We start from the raw sequence: 18970 nt of genomic DNA on the forward strand, positions 1-18970 counted from the left end.
TCTGCAAATGCTAAATAGCTCCGTGCATTAGGCCAGTCTTCATCCTGGTGGCCTGGACTGTAGTAGAGGGCAGCAAGGACAGTCGTCTTTTGAAATATCTACCTTCTTGCCGATCCCAATTTGTGTTTCCTTTTATAACAAGTACCTCCACTCCATATTGGAACTGTGGCTGAATCATTCCTCGAAACGCTGCCAATTCGAGTCTTAGAGAGGGCCCTCCATACACATCATCAAATTTCTTAACTCCTCCCACTGATGAATGTGCTATTTCCATGACAAATTCTTCCCACACCACATCCCCAAATACTTGCATCTATTAACTATCTCAATTTTAGCATTATTTAGGGACCATTTACACTTTACATTCTTTTTCCCAAATGGAAGCACATTAGTTTTCTCCTTACGTTTTTACAACAATTTGAGGAGACATCTAGCTTTCTCTGCAGCCCGATTTCCATTAAATCCATGATAACTATGTTGTCTGCATAAAGAAGGCAGCGTACATGTGAACCATTCATTCTGGGGCTAAGGTTGTTATGTATGCCTAAGATTTTTGACAGCTGGGCTAAAAATATGGAGAACAACAAGGGTACAGAACACAGCCTTGCCTCAGGCTGCTCGTAATAAATAGTTTTTCTGTGAAAGAAACCCATCAGTATCAAATTCAACTTGTGCAATTTTCTCTATGTACTTCTTGTAGAATCGAGAGTAAGCCACAAGTTAATTAATAATTGTGCGGGCCTTCCCACAGCAGGGCCCGATCAACAGTATTGAATGCCAAATGGATGCCCACAAAGCAACAATACAGCCCCCTTCAAAGCTCTATCTATCTTTTAGCTATGGCCCACAAGCGAACGCAATCACCTGCTGTAGAGTGCCCCCCTTAAAACCACCCTGCTATATGGACATTATCAAAATTGTTTCTGCCCATTCTTTCAATACCCCACAGAGGATTTTCGAAGATTTCCCAGCCATGTCCAACACATTTATTTGTCTATGGTTTTCAGTAGCAGATGCATCTTCTTTTTTATAAATGGGTTTAATCCCCACCCTGGCAACTGTCCATAACAATTCTGGTTGTTAGGAGTTTTTGAAAGAGCAGGTAAAACAAGATAGACCATCTTTACTGGCTGCTCTTGTAAGTGGCCTTTTTGATTATTCCTTGGGAGAACCTCTCCCTTATTTCCTCATTTATGTGAAATGTGGCAGGCCGCTGGATACTTAGTATTCCTTTATAATACATTTCTTCCATGTGTACAACCGTGCTTCCTCTCCCACAGGCATCTCAGTTTTCCCTCATTCTTCCCTAGGCCGTTTTGTACCAGCTCCTGCAATATTTTAATATTGTTGTCTTGATAGTTTCTACATGATTGTCCAGCTTTTCTCATGGTAAGCCTCTTTCTTGCTAGCTATCGACCTCTTAAGCTCCTGTCTTAATTCAATGAGTTGATTTTTATCCTCTTTATTCGATAAAAACCCTATATGCTTTTCTAGTGTTAGATGCCTACGTTCATCATCCCACCAAAGGGTTCTATTTTTTACTCAGATGTTTTTCTGTTTATCTTATTATTGAATGGCTTTAGATTGACCTTTAAAGATGCACAGTTCAAGGGTATCTATTCTCCTATGATCTCTTTATGCTCTTACTGAACTGTTTTAACATCTTTGGGTGCTTTTGTGTTATGCTTGTACATAAGCATCACAGAACGCATATTTTAAGGAGCATGTGCTTTCTTTTACAGAGGGCTCCCATATTTATTGTTGAAAGTAAAGGATAGTGATCACTCCCTTCCATCTGTAATACCTCAAACTGCTTGACATAGCTGTAGGCCCAAGGATGTACATAGACATAATCAACTGGGTAATTCTGATTACCGCACAGAGAGATTTTCCTTGCCAGAATATCCTTAGGTACACATCCACTTAGACTAACTAAACCATTTGATGCAAGGACATTTAGTAGGGATGTGTCTCTTGCTGCTACAACAACTTCAGAAAAACTACCTAGGCTTCTGTTAAATGTAAAAAACATTTCTTCATATATAACATCAATTGTGCAAGGGGCTAATCTAGAATTCAAATCACCTCACAATAAAAGCAAATGCTGAAGGTACATTGAGTAGATTGTAATCATGTCCTCCTTGACCATTTCCATCTCATCATCGTAAACGGATGAGCTCTACACTTGCACATAAAATTAATACAATAATGGAATCTAACCCAGTTTTAGCATTTCATAATTGTAAGCCACAAGCAAACATTCAATTGCCTTGGGTATTCATTTCCCATAACCTAGAGCAAATCTTTGTTGAAGTTAATGTTAGAATACCCCCTCACCCTGTGGAGCGTCTTTAGGAGTTATGTATTGCTCTCTGTGAGTTTTGCAAGAAACCATCTATTGGGGGATCCTACATGCACAACCATGTTTCCTGGAAACACAAGTTCTCATACAGCTCTGTTATCTGTTTAAAGAGTTGCTGCTTCAATACATTTTTGAGTCCATGAGGTTTCCAGAATATGTGTTATTCTGTACATTGTACACCATCCCTACTCAATATTGCTGAAATCAGGCCTACCCTCTTTATTTTCTGCTTCCCACCTCAGACAGGCATACTTGTGTGAGCTTAATGTGTACTGCCCCTCATCACCAAGTCCTCCATGTGGTAAAGTAATCCTCAAGGTACCTTCTATATCATTTAATAATATGTACGTAGTGTTTTGCTGAGCACTGTGGTAGTCCACTCTAGCTTGATTTCCTGAAGACCACCACAGCATTGCAAAAAGCCCACTCCTGGAGTTTCATTGTGTTCAACCTCCTCTTTTAATAAGAATTGTATTCATTGGGTTTTTAGTTATCGATTCTATCACAGAAAATAGTAAAATCTTTGTCATCTCTACACTCATTTTACTTCCCAAACACCCTACTTGCTGCAGATGAGATGAGGTAGCAACGAATGCATTTCAATTATGTCAGGAGCAACCTAGAGCTATTGAGGGGATTTAATTTTCTACACTTTTTGCCACTCTTGCTCTCTTGGTCAGGTTCCACAAATACCCATAAACTATTTACATTATCACTTAATATTTCTTTTTTTTTTTGTGTTATGTTTCCTGTGGTACTTGCAGGCGGATCAGCATTTCTTGGGTTGCTACTACTAGTACCAGTCAATCTCACATTATTTTGTGTACTGATGTCAAGGGGAGTTTGGAGGACTAAGCCGGTTTCCATTTTCCCCGAATTCGCCCCATCCTCTTCCTCCTCTCAGCCTGTCACCATTGTGAATGCAAATTTCTGTCAGGTTTCCACTTTGCATTTTATTAATTCCTCTTACTCCATCCCTCCGACTATTTATAGAAAAATAATCCAGGTGAAGTTTGCTTACACTTTGTATTGCACACTGTTCGATCCACTCTTAAAGATGACAACAGATCATTGGCTTGCCCGGTATTCTTAATTGGTTCTTCTTTTCTGATCACACCACTACTGATGGGGCCAGTGCATGACACACAAGTAGGAGCCCACGTTGCAGCTCTGAGTCTCCTATGTCTTACAGATATTCATTGGCCTGCAGGTAAGTAGGGGCCCGCCTGAGGGCTCGGGCCCCTTGGATGGTTGGAAGCCCCCTTGCGTCACAGGGGCTGATTGGGACCTGCGCTGTCACGTCACCAGTCCTGTTACCCAGCTTTGTTTTCCCCGGCTCTTTTCTGTCTGGTGACCGTGCACACCGGAAGTGGTATCGCACTGGAAACTAGGCCGCCGGCCTTTTCAGTCATACACGTTTATGAACTACTTTCTCAGTGTTCGTATTTCCTGGTCCTGAACTTAAAAATAATCCTGCAATAAGAACAGTTTACATAGTAATATGATAAGTGGCTGCAAATGGGGAGACGCACATGCCTTACAAAGAGGAATGATTTTAGGTAAACATATTAGTGCAGTTTCCAATGTACGTTAAATATATATCTTGCTTACATAAATATATATTTTGAAATGGCTCTTTTGGGGAGGTTCCCACATGCTATTAAGAGGATAAAACTTACGGAAACGTATGCATTAATAACAGAGTGACTCACAAGAGTTTCCTATCTAAAGCATCTGTCTTCGCATCAGAGCATGCCAGGTTAATTATAAACTTTAGCTGCAATAATGTTTCCAGATGTGCCCTTGCCCTCTGCAGCTGTTCCATTAGATTTGGCACCCGCCTCATTCTGCCTCCAGCCTTTAGACACTTGCTTCTTTAGATGCACTTACCGTGATGGATAGGTAAACAACCACCCTAGCCAACATGCCCAGAGGAAGGTGCCTCATCTTCATGTTTAACTTAAGCAAGACGCCATAGCAACAGAGTTCATGCTGGGACTTGTAGTTTACACTTTTCCTTTAGAAGTATGTGTCTACTTATCTATATTCATATGTATTACCTATAAACATATATACTATGCTTTAACATTTTTGTCCTTATTTCTACTCCTGATGTGATGAGCACAACTCATACCTGAAAACATACTAACCAATGGTCCATGCATTCTTGTACAAAGATATAACTACCGATGGCAAGGCCTCATCAGGCAATCACTTGAATCATCACAATGATAATGATTTTGGCATTAACCTAACTTTAGCAACATGTTAAGAGGAATCATGCCATTCTCTATAGAAATACAACCTTGAACTTGATGTGTTACAATTTATTTTCGATTGATCTCTGTTCAGTTGAATTGTGTTTATAATCCTACAAGATCGAGCATCTTCAGAAGGAGTCCACCAGCATAAGGTGAATTTCAGCTGAACTATAGAGTCGGGTCTTTTCTTGCAGGGTTTTTTGTCTTACCAGGGGAATTGGGGTTGCAGAGAAAAAGTTCACCCATGCCCAGAACTGCGGGTCTCAGATGTCAAATCTTAAGTGGCGGACAAAGCTCACAAAAGAGTGGCACAAAAAAAACGTATGCACACTTTTGAAAAATCCACAAGGTTCAGACTTTAAAATTGGTGAAAAATATGAATTGCTAAAAGTATACTTATGTCTTGTTAAAGAACATAGCTGAAACTTAATGAGTAAATAAAGCAGCTGCCCCACAATAGGTAAAGAACACATCTGCCCCACAATAGGTAAAGAAGGCAGCTGCCTCACAATAGGTAAAGCATGCAGATGTTGCACAACAGGCAAAGAATGCATCTTCATAACAACAGGTAAAGAACGCAGTTGCTGCACAACAAGAGCGCACCTTTAGCACAATAGGTAAAGACCGCAACTGCCCGACAATAGGTAACAAATTCAGCTGCCCCACAATATGTAAAGACCAAAGATGCAGCCCCGCAATAGGTAAAGAACGCAGCTGCTGCTCAATAGGTAAAGAAAGCAGCAGTCCCACAATACCTAAAGACTGCAGCGTCTGCACAATAAGTAAAGAATGCAGCTGCCCCATAATAAGTAAAGGACGCAACTATCCCACGATCAGTAAAGGACGCATCTGCTGCATAATAGGTAAAGAAAGCAGTAGGTAAAGAACATGCTGCCCCACAATAGGTAAAGACCACGGCTGCTGCACAATACGTAAAGAACGCGGCTGCCCCACAATAGGTAAAGAAGGCACCTGATGCACCATATGTAAAGAACAGAGGCCCATATTTATACGTTTTTTAGCTCCGCATTTGCGTCGCTTTTTGACGCAAAATCGGCGCACACTTACAAAATACAATTGTATTTTGGAAGTTTGCGCTGCTTTTGCGTAAAAAAATTACGCAAATGCGGCGCTAAAAAAGTATAAATATGGAAGTTTCCCCACAAAAGGTAAAGAACTCAACTGCCCCACAATAGCTAAAGCACGCAGCTACTGCACAATACATAAAGAACGCAGCTGGCACACAAAAGGTAAAAATGAATCTGCCCCACAACAGGTAAAGAACGCACCTGGTGCACGATATGTAAAGAATATAGGCCCATATTTATACTTTTTTTGTGCCACATTTGCAAGAGCGGCGCAAACTTACAAAATACAATTATATTTTGTAAGTTTGTGCTGCTTTTGCATCACAAAATGACGCGAATGCGATGCAAAAAATTATAAATATGGGCCATCGTTTCCCATAATAGGTAAAGAACCTAGGTGCCCCACAATAGGTAAAGAGTACAGATTCCCCACAGTGCCATATTCAATGAGAATATCAAAGACTAAAAGAAGGAAGACTCAGCTTTGTTTGCTGATGCTGGTGTCCAGTTATTGCAATTAGATGTCGTACTACCAGGAAAAAAATAAAACAAACTTAACCAGGTATTAAACAGAGGGGAACACCATTGTGTTAGCATCTTGAAATCTTGTGAAATTCTAGTGCATCCTTGAACACTATGATGTTTGAGAGTTTATTATAGCCTAGACATGACAAGTATAGTGTAGACCTTGGCCACTCAAAAGACTTAACCTTTCAGTTTCAATTGCCAGAAATATTTGCTAAACATATTCCTATCAAAGGGTGGCCTTTGGCTTGGCTTGCTATCTTCAGCAGTTGCTAATATGATGTTCACAGAGTAAACAAAACAACCACAGGAGATAACCTCCAGCCATTAGAGAGAATAGTCATCTGCAGCATATAACATTCACTTATTGAATGTCTAAATGCATCCAGGAGCCATGCTACTGATCCTAATCCAAGCCTTGTTACCACCAGGAGTCAAGAATGGGATAACAGTCACAGAAAATGTGAATAAGAATTTGACTTCCAACGTAATCAAAATCAGTCCACTTTGTTTCAGTGGATGCCAGATTGAATAGTACAGCTGCTGAAGCAGTGGAGTCACAGACAGACATTCTGGGGTTGAGGTGTGCTGTGGAATGAGTAGTGCTTGAGGTCGAACCCCTCAATGGTTGTCAGAGACATTTTAAGGCATGAGCAGAGCAGGCTATTGCTCAGAACCTCCACCACCCATGTGCCTCCTGAGGAAGTGAAATTTCTCTCTAGTACACTTCTGTGTAATTTCGTATCTTAGGGTCTGATTTGGAACTCAGCGGACGGGTTACTCCATCACAACGGTGACGGATACTCCATGTGCTAAAATCTAAATCCCATAGGATTGAATGGGATTTAGAGTTCTAAATCAGGCCCTTAAACTTTGATGTATAATTAAATATTGTTAGGCAACAAGGGGCTTGAAATAGCACAACATCAGAAACAAAATGCAAACTTATTCCAGAGGCCCACAAAATATTTCTCGCCTAGGCTCCCCCCCCAAATCATTAAGATGACACTGATGGTTCTAGCACCTGATCGTCATTCACTTTCAAAGTACCCTTTGAACATTGCAACAGGATGAGCTTTGTGAAAAAAAGAATTGCTTAAGATGTCATTAGTATGTCCCATCGTACCATCGAAATGGAGTTGTCATAGGAGGAGAAGCTCAAAAAAACGGAAGACTTCCACTATTGGGCAGGTGTTGAAGCAGGTCAAGAAACATGTAAGAAAATTAGAGAGAGGTCTATTTAGCAAGTGATCTATGATTAAGGTAAAGAACCAAAAGAAACTGTTACCTAAAGAACTTAAATGAGTTAAATGAGTCACTGGCATATGGACTGCCTGCCTGATCTCTGGATGCCCGAGCTTCCGCTACCCGGGTAGAGAAATGACCACCACATGTACCCATCCTCATCCCCCTGGCTGGGACCTCTGCGATGGAAGTGCACCTGTTGATACGATTTGGGATTTCATCTCCCTTGTATGCTGAGGGGCCTGACGAAAAATATGTAAAAGTTCTGGATTCTCTCTCCTAATTTGATCAAACAAAACATATGCACTCTCCAATATGATGATGAAGTTGTCACCCACGACAGAACCAGTAGGATTGCAGTGGGGTGAGAGCTCTCTTTAGAAATTTATAACTGTTAAAATCATCTTTTATTCAATAGGGAGGAAAATAAAATCCTCACATGTAGCCAGAAAAATTGCAGTTTCAGTGTAATATTGAGGGAGCAACAGCTGATATGGTTCAATTTTATAATTATCTGAGGGGGTTGCCACCAGTGGTCGATCCATACGGGCGAAGCAGTCACACCCTCTCAACTTTTCCCAGAGAAAAAGAGAGCCTGTCGTGCTAAGCAAAGGTCAGACAGACACTCTTCTTGTTCAGGTCAGGTAGCCAGGAGCTAGACATGTGCTAAATGTGCAGGCTCCTTGTGGCTGCCTATGCTAAATTTTGCCAGGCTGATGATTTCTCAGCAAATGTGGGTGTGACCTCCTCAGCCTGGCAAAAATGCCTCAAGGTCCTGGCGCTTCAGTTTTAAGCCCAGAAGTACCACACGGCCATGTGGCAATCAGTGACACCTCATGACTGAGTGGGGTGGGGTCAGCACTCTCACTGACCCCATCTCACTCTGTGACAAGTGAAGGATTGCTGCTTCCCATCATTGACTGACCTTTTGTTGACTTAAAGTCAGCCAATGAGAGAAGGAAGAAGTCCCAACCCTCGTGCGACCGCCAATGCTTTGCTCTCTGGAAGCTGCAGGGCAGGTAAGTTTTATGTTTTTGAATGTTTGGTGCTTGCATTTTTGGATGTATAAATGTATGTTTGTTGTGAATGAGTGTTGTGAGTGGGTGTGTATATGCACATTTGTGAATGCAAGGGTGTGAGTGAGTGTATATGTGTGCATGTGTGGCCAGCCAGCCCCTCTCCCTGACATAATTACCAGCCACCACTAGGTTTGCCTCAACTATTACAAGCCACAAAGCTAATTTTAATGTATCAAGGCAAAATGGCCCTCACCCAAACATGAACTAGGAAGAAAACTGGGTGTCTGCTGCCCATCTATGGCTGCATTTCTTAAGGTCGTGACAGCAAAATATAGCCCAACCTTTAATACCAATTGAGACAAAGCCAGAATATGGCTAAACAAAGGTCTTTGTCACTGTTTAAAATCTCTTTTCCTATTACCATCGTGGTGTTTATACACTCAATGCTCATTACAATGGCCACTACCCGTGAGAGAGCTGTCAGTTTGTGCATATAATTCAGATCTACGGGTGCAAAGGTCTTTATTAGTCAGGCTCATGATGACTCTAGGCAATTAATCCTCAGAAATCCTCAGGAAAAGCTCAGAACTATAGATTCCACTGAAAGCAAATCTTTACAGACCTCCCTTACCTGTGGCTTCAAACTCAGTTCCTGGACCTGCAACAGTGTGTGTGTGTCCTTCCAAGTCTTCTTGGGATTTAAAGACTGCTCGTGTCCTTTTATAGGACACATAGTAATGAGCAGGTTGAGTAAATGTCTTTCTGTGGGCGAGGCTGCCGGGAAGCGAAGCACTAGGAAGAAATAAGTATCGGGAAGAGAAAAAGATGGTACTCCACCCTTGTGACACATCACCAAGGTAAAGCGTGAAACAGTGAGACAAACAGAAGTGTAGAAAGAGGTGATTAGCATTTCCGTATAAAGAGATACACATGTCAAAGAATGACCAAGACATGGAGAAATTGAGTTTGAAAGAACACGAAATTAAAATGGTGAAAATAAAGAAAAAAGGAAATTAGAAACAAACAAACAGATGCAAGCAAATCAGTTATATTGTCTCAGTGCAAGTTTGGGCGAACGTTTAAGGTGCATGGCGGTAAGTAAGAGTCAGTAAAATTCTTCATATGGGTTTTTTGTGTCATGTAATGTTGCTGTTCTTCCTAATAAATTCCTAATACATTTAAAAATTACGAAAACTACTTAAAACGTGTTTGAGTATTTAGGGAGAGATCCTTTATAGAAACTTCAACATGTACTATAGTGGCTCTATAGGGCTTGTGAAGGGAGCTGGGCAATTGCTTACGTTTCCAGTATCCAATTTGCAAGCTACACATAATTTATAGATCCACAACATCTACTGTGATTTATAGCCTAATTGCAGGGGTAGTGAGATAACATCATATTTCTTCTGGAGAACCAGCATAATTCACTATTGTCTTGATTACCTCCAATGGAATTACCGCTGAAAAAATTGCCAGGCATCCTGCAGTATCTTGAGGGCAATTCTGCCCACAGATGGAAGATTTCTCAGATGCTTTTGTAATCTCCTGCAGTGTACAGAAGATTAGATCTACATTATGTCATCTCATGCCCTTGGCATTCAATTTAAATAGCAAACAAAAAGTGTCACAGTCTCTGTCTCCTCTAACTCACATAACAACTTCATCTTGATTTATTGCATGTCCTGAAGTATTTCCAGGCCCTATTTGCGTTATGACATACACCTTCATTAACATCCTGAAAATAAAACATATTCCCGGTTTAGAAAGCGCTTCAGATAAATATAATTTAAAAAATAATTTTGTAAGAGTTTTAATGAGACACCCAGGATAGGTGGATCTGGAGATAAGCTATCTATACTGACCTTCACAATATTGTGGCAGTGGATGTTTTGGTTGTGATATTTGTGCTGAATATTGTTTGCCCGTGATATTCTGTCATACAGACCCCTCAGCAAAAAGGCTAAGGTCTTACCCTGAATTATTATCTGTGGCAGGGTCCCAGATTAGTGTTTCTGTCACCTTTGGGATCAGAGTCCTCGAAGCCTCATAATCTTTAACAGACAGTGAAAATATCGGTGTAGCTGTCAAGATGTCTCAGAGTTAAATGCTGGATGCTGACATCTCCTTTAATCTGCTGGTCACAAGCCTGATTCAGCCTTCCATTTTCTTAGGGCCTTGGAGATAAAACCTCAATATTTAAAGGTCTTAGAATGTGCGCATGAAATGGTATATATAAACACATTCGTTAACAATGCAGAATTCAACCCAAAAAAGGATCCCATTTTTTATTGGCCGTTTACATAAAAAAAAAAAAAAAAATCTGCGGAATTATGTCACAGAAGAGTTCCAATTCTACTTCGAAAGTGATTGCTGCCATAAACATATTCATGCCATATCAGGGAGTGGAAGTGTGATCCAAGAACGCGTTATTTACAGCAACTCTACTAAAACACATACTTGCACCAATGTATTACTAGAGTTCAAAGGGTAAATTCACATTTATTATTTCAGTGCAGTAAAATTGACATATGAAAACACATAATGGTGGTTACAATTATTTTACCCAGGGAAACAACCCTCCTTATACTCAAGTGGCCTCTTCAGTGTGATTTTACCTTATTGCACAAATCTTAACCCTTGCATTTGATTTGGATTAAATATGTTTTCAAACATGTACGAATGATAAAGTGTCATGAAATAAACCATAAATGCGGAGGTGCATAGTGTAATTTTCTGTTTAACACCATCATTTTGGGAGGGAAAAGGGAGTGAAACACACAAAAATGTAATAGATATCATATTACACTTCTCTCTCTCACGGACATACTCTCTCTCCCACTCTCTCTCCAGTTGTCCGCCTCATGTGATTCTCTCCTCCCATGCACCACGTTGCTGTCTCTCACCAGTGTCCTTCTCTGCTCCCTGCTTGTACATGTGCATCTAACCCCACTCGTGCGGAGGGGAGAGGCTAGCGAAGCGCTCAGAGCGACTGCCCCAGGAGCGGGGGATCCGGGTTGGAGGCTCGGTGTTAGCGCAACATCTTGTGATTCTAGGCAAATCACTTAATCTCTCTGTGCCCATGGACAGCACCTGGATACCCTCACGGGCGATAAGCCGCGCTATATAAATCTACACATTTCATTTAATTTTGTGCTTGTGTTGCCCTCACCTGTGTGCTTCTCCCCTTCACCACACTTGTGTTGCTCAGTCTAGCCCTTGTGCTTCTCCCTTTGCTGCCATATTGTTCTCCCTCTGTGTTGTGTTCTCCTGCTGCCATGTTCGTTCCCCCTCCCCGCACTTCTATTGGATAATTTTCTAAAATACGCTTTGCCACAACTTTGAGGCTCTTGTATCTTTTAGAGGGCATATGAATGTGCACGTGCTCACCGCAGCAAATGAGGCAGCCATGTCACTATGTCTATTTCTTCTTTCCTTTTTTTTAGCCATGCTGCACAACATTGTGATACTGTACAGCATCACCAAATGACATTGGACAACCAGTAGGTCCCAAAGGCGAGTCCTATAAGTTTTAGTAATGCCTGTCTGATAGGCATTACAATAAGTAGTGCGTGGTGAGCTTAAAGGGGTTGAAGGGATTCACACTTTTATCTATCTCTGTCATTTACAACAGTAATTCAGAAAAACAGAAATCTAAACAATCACATAATCTTTAATCAAATGTGATTTAATGACAGAAATGTCTTAGTTTTTATCCACCATCTTGAAAATCATGATGTATAAGAAAATCAAAATATTTGAACTCTGAAAAACACATCTCTCAGTCATGGGGGACACCAAAGAGGAGTCCAAATCTAGGGAGTGCTGAAAAGCAACCAGAGGCATGGAAAAATTAATCAAAACTGAAAAAGGAGTTGTGATAAAATTGTAATTTTAAAATAAATTACAACCTTGTAGCCATGATTTTGTGAGCAGAAAACATACACATTGTTTAATGAAAATCCCAACTTACATAAAAAAAATTAAAAAAAACAGTTTCCTATAAAAAAGGGAAAAAAATCCTACTGTCCACATCCTATGTTAGAAACAAAGATAAACAAGAAGACATCTGATATTGTGGGACACTCCTCCTATTTTTGTGTCCCACAGCCAAGGCTACAGCAATAAAACAGTGTGAAAGAGAAAACTAATAAGCCTGGAAAACAAAATATAGCAGTGACTGTGGTGAAAATAGAAACTGACATGCAATTCAGCAAGAAGAACACTGAAGAAACTAGAAGTCAGTATTAAGAATAGTGAGGCGATCCAGTAAACTCCTTGAGAGAGTAGAGAAGCAGATTAAAAAATTAAGGGGAGATTCCTACTCCAGTGCATCCAATGTAAGTCGCGTTCGACTTGGGGGGGGGCTAGAGTTCCAATATTTGAAGTATTTAAAAAATACTCTTGAGACTAAAGGGATCTTTCCTTTTTGACAGTAATCAAACACATTATATTTCTAAGAGAATCCAAAAGTGCAAGTAATCTTTTTTGCATGATATAAGATCATATAAAGTCTTAACCAGAAAGCCAATATCAGGCAATTCTGTCCGTACGAAGGGTCATTAAAGATTTTTTTCAATTAAGATAATTTTCCAAGGCAGGCTTTCAATTTCATCCTCCTGAGGAAAATCTTTTTGCTCTGCTACAGAGTTGAAACCTGTCAAAGATTCGCCAGTCGAACAATATATGGCAAAAAATATGGAGAATCAACCTACAGGCATGTGAACTATACAGGACTGTTAAAAAGTCCATTAATTTTCCACAATACGGCCCTGACTCTTATATTAACAGAAACATAAGCAAACTCTATTTCAAGTTCACCTATGTTGTTGTTAATTGACTAAACAATCATTCGAATTGTGATTTCTGAATTGTCAATGTGTATGCATAACAATAATTGGAATGCCATAGTACAGTGCGTTTTGGTTATCCCACACACTATGCACTGCAAGCTTTGATCCTCTTGCAGCTAATCATTTCCTTGGAAAATTGATGAACAATTAAAAAACTAAGGGCCAGATGTAGCAAGCATTTTGCATGGTGCAAACTGCGAAAATCGCAGTCTGCGCCATGCAAAATGCCGTTTGCGATGCTCATTCACAATTTGCGAGTCGGTGCTGACTCGCAAATTGTGAATGCGACTCGCAAATAGGAAGGGGTATCCCCTTCCTATTTGCGACTCACATCGCTATGCTAAATTGCTTTGTGACCGCAAATGCGGTCGCAAAGCAATTCGCAGTTACCACTAGTGTCACACTGGTGGTAACCCATTTGCAAAAGGGAAGGGGTCCCCATGGGACCCCTTCCCCTTTGTGAATGTTGTCAAAAAGGTTTTTTTCAGAGCAGGCAGTGGTCCAATGGACCACTGCCTACTCTGAAAAACTGAAACAAATGGTTTTGTTATTTTTTTTTATTTTGCAACTCGTTTTCCTTTAAGGAAAACGGGCTGCAAAATAAAAATAAAAAAAACTGCTTTATTTAAAAAGCAGTCACAGACATGGAGGTCTGCTGTCTCCAGCAGGCCACCATCCCTGTGAGTGTAGGGACTCGCTATGGGGTCGCAAAATGCGACCCAACTCATTAATATTGATGAGGTGGGTCTTTGCGACCCCATAGCGACTCACAGACGGTGTCTGAGACACCGTACTTCATCCGATTTTGTGAATCGGAAATTCAGAGTCGCACAGACTCGCAATTTCCGATTCGCAAAATCGGAAAATGCTACATCTGGCCCTAAAAGTCATAGTAGACTCATAACTTAAGGGTGAATATTGCTTAATTGATTGCTGCAATAAAATAGATCCCAGGATATTTGTGAACTTTTTTCATGATGAATGGCAAATGTGAGAGACTAACATAAGAAATGTGTTTCTGTGTTTATGACCACAGTTGAATCCACAAATGTAAACAGGTTTCTCTTACTAAATTTTTGGCTCACATCTGGTAGTGACATAATCAACCAGGCAAATCACACAGATGAAAATAACTAACATTAATGTATTTTGCAAGGAATAGGCTACACAATTTCATGTATCTTTATAAGGAATTTCAGTCCACAAAACTGAAGCTTCCTCTACAGAATTTATACAAGTTGAGTTTAGTATTACAGGACTACAGTTGACCTGGAATGCCACATAGATCAACAGGGTGATGTAATCAAAATTATATTTCCTAGATTTTACTTTCTGTTTAGGGCATTGCCTAATTTCCGTACATTTGCCACTGTTTATCCCATAACTAGTAGTTTTATATTGCGGGCGTAAGAGCAAGATGCCCACCGAAATTTAAATAGTTTTAATATATTGTACACTCATAGAAAAAGTGAATCTGTCAGCAATGTTCAAGGCTCAACACAAGGCATAGGACATTTAATAAAAAATAGGAAATTACTATCTTTTTATGTGTGGAGATCTCTGCCCGACTGCGGAGTCTCTGCAGTTGTATACTTAAATCCGAGTATATGAATATAAAAAAAATAGTGAATTTACACAAAGGTGCAAGTTTACTTTTGTGAGTCAGGCCCCAGGACTATATCACATTCCATCAACATGGTTTCTATTGTTTTCATAATGCATAATGTGTAGCAACAATGCAAACAAGTTAGGTTTTAAAGCAATAACAAAATGTTTGTAGAGTTAGTTAGTAGTACTCCGGAGTAGTTCATTTTTCCGTGATAAGGTTTAAATAGTTGTAAGGCGTTCCCTCAAAAAATGAGTTCCTTTTCAAAGAAGCAGTTACTCCAGGCCAAGAGATATTTCATGCACACTGTCTGATCCACAGCGCAGAGATTAGTAATGGACACCTGAACTATCTTTGTGATATTATAAGTTCATTTTAAGGTTTTGTGAGCAAAGCTTTTTGGTGTTAAGTGTATGTAATAAGTAATAGTGTTCGGAGCAAGTCATTAGTTATATCTGTGTTTGTGTTTGATTTGTTCATTATTTAGGGACTATAATTAAGTGATGTTTATAGCTTTTGTGATCATAAACTGGGTCTCTAAATCTTTTACTACTCGAGAGTTAGGGATATGGCAAGCTGGCAAGGCTTGGAGAGTCACTGGGCAGACAAGGTGGTCAGGAGCTGAGAGCGTCCAGAGTGTCCAGAGGTGAGAAGGCGAGGAGCAGCAGGGCAGGAAGGGTGAAGGTCCTTAGAGGCCACAGAGCAAGCAATCAAAGGCTTGAAAGGGGGTGGGAGGCACCTTTACCATAGGCATTAGGCCGGGGTTTATTGGGTACCCCAGGCTGGTGATCACAATAGTGGCTGACTTAGGGACCGGTGTGGCTTGCATCCCTCAACCAGGTGGGTCCCAGCCTCATACCACCCCCTACCCGAAGCCCCCTTCAAGAGCCCTAAAGGAATTGAAACCTCACACAACTAAACTTTGACAAACATGGATTTGACAGGCCCTGATTTTGGATCCTCATGTACTTTAAGACTTTCAAGACCCTCAAGAGTCCTCTTTATGGCTCTACAACCCTACTGATCATGGGTAGAATAGAGTCAGAGACAGCATCAGAAATAGTACCAGAAAGCCCATAAGAAAATAAGCAATCAAGCAGTCCAACAGTGCTCACAGTGCCAACAGCACCCACAATCGCTGGCAAGCAACAGCTCTACTTTTCAACTCCTCTCACTGGAAAAAAATCAAGTCCACTTAAGCTCCCCTTTCCACATACATTACCTCATACATCAGAATGAGACAAATCAGATTACAGACTAAGGCCTTCATTAAGACCGCTGCAGTCCAAGGACCGCCACAGTGGAGGTGGTGGTCTCACCGCTGCAGGCCTGGCGGTGCAGACCACCATATCAGGAAAAAGGCGATGTGGCTAATGGCAAACAGCCACATCACCGCCAGGGTGTGGACCGCTGAGGCCGGCAGGGGCCTCCTCCAGTCCGGCAGCATGCCTCACATCGCCGGCCATATTACGAGGGTTGGACCGCTGTGAAAACCCAGGCGGTAACGCACCCGGTGACAGGAATAATCATTCCTGACCCACCTACATGTCCCTGCACACTCCCACACAGATACACACGCACGCATGCCCCACACACATGCATGTGAGCCACACACCTACCCCCCCATTATAGTCAACCCACATACCTGACAGGGCCACACGCAGTCCACGTCGAGGAAGTCGTCTGGGTGGGGGGAGATATCGGTGGTGATGGCCACTGCATACCTGACCCTCACTGCTGGCGATGATCGTCATGGGCCCCAGTCCCATATTGACAGCAACGCATTCCCATTGGATGGTGCACGGTGGTGCACACCTCCAAGGGTTCACCACTGTGCAGTGACCGCCATACTGAAATGTGGCTCGTAATATGGCGGGCAAAGTCTTCACGTCGTGGTGGTGCAGGTGGTGGGACCGTCTCTCTCTTGCCATCCTCGGCCTGGCAGTGGCTATAGTGTGGCCGAATTTCTGCAGTCTCCTGTGTGTGCCTCAGAATATGGTGGTCAGAAGACCACCATCACTGGCAATATTTTGGAAGCAGCCAGCATGGTGGTCTTGTCAAAATACTGCCAAAGTCGTTATAAGGGCCTAAGTTTCAAAGAGCAGGGACCTTGTCCTCAAGACCCAACACCACTAAAAAGTTATTGGAAGAGCACTTCTGTAACATATAACAGTACAGCCAGCACAATTAGGGGATTAAAGTCCCACCTAAAATAAAGAAAGGCATTTTACAGTGATGGTGATGTAGTTGACGTATAACTCACTGTTCCGTCATTATAAACAAAGCCTGAGGCATCTGACAATTTGCAACTGGAGCCTGTAAAGAATCGGCCAACTCCAACTAGGTTCGGAAACTACAAAATATTCAAAGCTGGGAAACACAGATGAAGTTCACAATCAATTCCTAATCTTAGCTTTCTCATTCGAACGTCATCTGACATGGACCCAATAGTTTCTGAAAACAGTAGGCACAACGCAGATCAATCAAGCACTATTCTGGGAACTGATGATACGATATCACCAAAAAGATGACAAGAGGAACTGAAACAAAGGGCCACGCCCATCAAGCCTCTCAACCAGGAAAAAACTAAGAAAATTGGTGAACAACTAATCATCTGTAACAAGGATAGTGCATGCCCCAGGCCGGTACTGTCAACGCTGAAGCATCACCCACCCAAAAGGGAACATCCACCTACGAGCAAAACAATCACACTCAGAAAGATTGGTCAGTCATCTCAAAGGTGGGGAGCCCAGAATTATCTGAACCAAAATTTGAAATCAAGTCAAACAACTCTATTAACAGCAACACCTAGTCAGAAAAAAACTGTGTGCCCACTGTGGAGGCATTAATCATGTCTGGGATTGTAGGAGGCTGGCCCTCTATGTGGTGTGCAAAACCAAGCACACCATGCAGAGGGTTCAGGCAACCACACATTGGTTTCCAGAGGTAAAAATTAGACCACCTAATGCTCCAATGTTTAAGGTAGCTGGTGAGCAGTTAGGCTAATCCAGGAGATGTGTTAAGTATTTTCTGAATTCACAAATCCAATCATGCACCACACACACTCAATGAATAACTCAGGACCAGATTTTATAAAAATACTCCTGACTTTTATATACATTTTAAGACCAAGATCTTTAGAATACGTTAAGTACTTTTCAAGTTATAGCTTTTCAAAATTTTGGCAAAGTTAGTCTTTCTGTGCATAATTAAACACCATTCGAATCAATGCACAGTAACCATTAAAAATGCATTAAAAATCATACAGTTGAGTTACTAGTCTCTTCTCTTGTAGGGTGGCCGGAGTGGTTGGTAGGCACACTGTGCCAGCTGGAGAGCCTCGGGTGGATCCCGGTTCCAGTGGGAGCAGTGTTGGAAGATCTCTTGGCACAGGGCCACCTGGAGGGGCCACTTGGGAAAGGGAGCCGGTTTCAAGTTTAAGGTGGATGCTTGGGCTGTTGAGGTCGCAAGGCGTTGGGAACCCGTGGCACACAGCAAATCCCATGATGCAAGGCTCAGGGCGACCAGGTGCAGGGCGTTATAGAGGTCTTGGATGCTGTGCACAAAGGGACCCTTTGGAGCCGAAGGTGATTCTTCTGCTTGGGGTCTCACAGGGCATCGCGGGCGCTCTGGTAAGAGGTCTGGGGTGTCACTGAAGTCTCTTAACTGGGCTTCCTCCTGGTTCAGTTGCACCTCTGGGGGAGCTGTTGTTGGTGATGCACTGGTCAGTACCTGGAGTATTGCCACAACTCGGCCACAGGAGGGTGCCGTGCCACCAAAACTTGGCAAGCTTGCAGGTCTCACCTGGACTGTCATTGGTGTGTCATCAGGTCCGGCTGCAACTTCTGGCTGTGGAGATATCATCCGTTTTGTGAAGTGTCCCTCACCGGTTTGCAGGTTCCTTGCAGGTTCCTGTGATTTCTTGAGTGATGCCTCCACTCGGGAGGGACTTCTTGGGCTATTTGCGAAGCCTGGGGGTCCCTCAGACTTGTGAGGTTGGTCCAGTGGTCAGCT

General features: G+C 41.8%; 1 protein-coding gene across 2 annotated transcripts in view; it reads right to left on the reverse strand.

The window, feature by feature from the left end:
- The window catches only part of LOC138261025 (metalloproteinase inhibitor 1-like), a 49080-nt gene extending 39848 nt beyond the window's left edge, over nt 1-9232 (reverse strand). The window contains exon 1 of one of the 2 annotated variants that reach the window (XM_069209635.1): nt 9132-9232. The gene's annotated coding sequence lies outside the window, so the exon portion shown is untranslated. Of the gene's footprint in view, nt 1-9122 lie in introns of both variants that reach the window. The other variant, XM_069209636.1, reaches the window with a different exon arrangement.
- Nucleotides 9233-18970: the final 9738 nt, after the last annotated feature.

Source organism: Pleurodeles waltl, chromosome 10 (genome assembly GCF_031143425.1).
Source record: "Pleurodeles waltl isolate 20211129_DDA chromosome 10, aPleWal1.hap1.20221129, whole genome shotgun sequence".
NCBI classification, from domain to species: Eukaryota; Metazoa; Chordata; class Amphibia; order Caudata; family Salamandridae; genus Pleurodeles; species Pleurodeles waltl.